The sequence below is a fragment of the Eupeodes corollae genome, chromosome 2, assembly GCF_945859685.1.
Source record: "Eupeodes corollae chromosome 2, idEupCoro1.1, whole genome shotgun sequence".
Classification (NCBI taxonomy): domain Eukaryota; kingdom Metazoa; phylum Arthropoda; class Insecta; order Diptera; family Syrphidae; genus Eupeodes; species Eupeodes corollae.
In genome coordinates, this window is record NC_079148.1 from 92,875,915 (window position 1) to 92,878,326 (window position 2,412).

Consider the following 2,412-nt stretch of genomic DNA (forward strand, 5'->3'; position numbering starts at 1 on the left):
TTTTAATTCGATACTGCTAACGAGTGACTTGTAAAGGGTGATTTCTTAGCTATTATCTTTTTGGCAACACTGGTTTAATCAACTGACGCACGTTTCGTGTTTTGTTTCACTGTCAAACATCTTCATATATATATAATTCATAGCGCGCTTATTCCATTTTATGGTCAGTTTAATCGAGCCATTAAAGTTGCAATTCTGGCTATTTGGTGCGGTTTATGGGTTGGTGCCATCATTGGACCGTACTTCTTCAAAGATGATGCGAATCGTAAAGTAACTGTGAATGATGAGCGCTATCGTGAGATGATATCCATTTTTTTCCCCAAAATGCAAGAACTTGACTTGCATGACATGTGGTTTCAACAAGACGGTGCCACATGCCAAACAGTACAAGCATCAATGGACTTATTGAGAGGCGAGTTATTCGGTAAACATTTTATTTCACTTTCGCGACCGGTCAATTGGCCGCCTAGATCGTGCAATTTAACACTTTTAGACTATTATTTTTCGAGCTTTGTTAAAGCTCATATCTATACAGACAAACCCGCTTCAATTGACGCATCGGCATAGAACATTGAAGCATTTATTCGATAGATACCGGCCGAAATGTTGGAAAGAGTATGCAAAAATTAGACCATGGGCAGTACCCTTGATTCAAATAAGGATTTCAACAATTTTTCTGAATTCTGAATTTTCTGAAAAACTTTCCTATAACCCATTTAGGGTATTTCAATAGGTTCACAAAGTCGCTGGCCCAGCATATTATCTCTTTTTTTGGTCTGACTATGTGTACTTCAACGCTAACAAAACCACTGCTTATGCTTTTTCATCTGTCCGAGTGGATAGGATGGGAAACAGCATTCGTCTAGCCAGTCTCTATTAAAAGCGATTCCTCTTCCTCCTCTAACTATCACTTTCACTAACGTTCCTTCTTTTCCAGGCCTTGAAAACGCTTATTAATTTTTAACTTAAGAAATATCTTGAAAAACGAAAGCTTCCTAATGACCGGTAGTATGGCTTTTTTAGCAATAGGTCCACTCATGGATGTCTCATGGTTTTTATCACCAAATATAATATAATATATTTTTACATCTTTTTTGGAAAAGTAGGATATTGAACTTAATATTTCAAAGACGTTTGATAACGTTTGACATCAAGTTCTCTTATTAAATATATCTCTACTTTGTAGGGGTTTGAAATCACCTTTTGGATCGGGTTCAAATCTAATAATCTCAAAATAAACACTGGTGTGCCTTAGGGCTCCGTTTTGTCTCCGACATTTTTGCTTAGTTTTGCAAATGATCGTTCGTCTAAAACGTCAAATCCACTTGATTGTTTTGCTGCTGAAAGTACTCTCAGCTTTTTATATCCGTTTTTGATTTTCATCCTTGTCTTTCGGAAATGGACTACCAACGTGAGCGTACAATAAGCTTAATTGAACATTTTGCATCTCTTGAGCAAGGTGGCAAGGATTCAGGTCTGTCAGTAGTTTATAGCAATTTTCATAACAAAGCTCTAGTAAAATAGACAGTTGCATTCCTTCCCTCAAACAAGTCAACCATGATACCCATAGGTTAGGTTAGGTTAAAGAACTCACACACTTAGGCCAAAAGAAACGGCCCATTGTGATATCACATGAACCTAGAGAATTACTTCCCACTACGAACCATTTTGAACTTTTTATAAAGCGAAAGAGATATTTGATATCCTTTTTAGCTAGTTCACTGGGATTATCAAAAGAGTAGTCTCCCAGATGAAGTTTGCGTCTTAGTGAAAGAGCAGGGCAAGGGCAGAGAAGGTGAGAGATTGTTTCCTCTTCTTCTTCGTCCATACAGCTCCTGCAGAAGTCATTTGAGGCTATAAGACAGTGTCCCGTAAGGACACCTATAAGGAAGCTAATATGAAGTCTGCTTTGAGATAACAAGTCTTTAGAGCGCTTTAGGTCCAGTGAAGGCCATATGAGTTTTGTGGCTGCGCATGTTGGTAAATTGTGCCACCTAGAATTTGTTATCGCAAAAATTGCTTCTTTTAGCATTTTCGGCTCTACAATTTTCTGTGATGTCTCTTTGACCTGGCACCTAACAGAGGTGAATGTTTTGGCCATTTTAGATTTGGTTGAGACACCGTCAAGAGATTTAATAGCAGCCTAACTGTCAGAGAAGATACGGATATCAGAAGTTGATACCACGTTTTTCTTAGCTAGGAGAGAACCTCTTTGATCTCTAAAATTTCCGCTTGGAAGACGCTAGATAAAGCTTTTCTGAGTACACACCACTACCAACTTCCCTTTTTTTGTCTTGGATCCATCTGTATAAAAAAAGTCCCATACTTCTAGGAATGTCCTTCAGTTTACCCTTGAGCCTAATTTGGAACGTACAGTGAAGTACAGAAGTTCTTTTGTCAGGCGTACTGCAC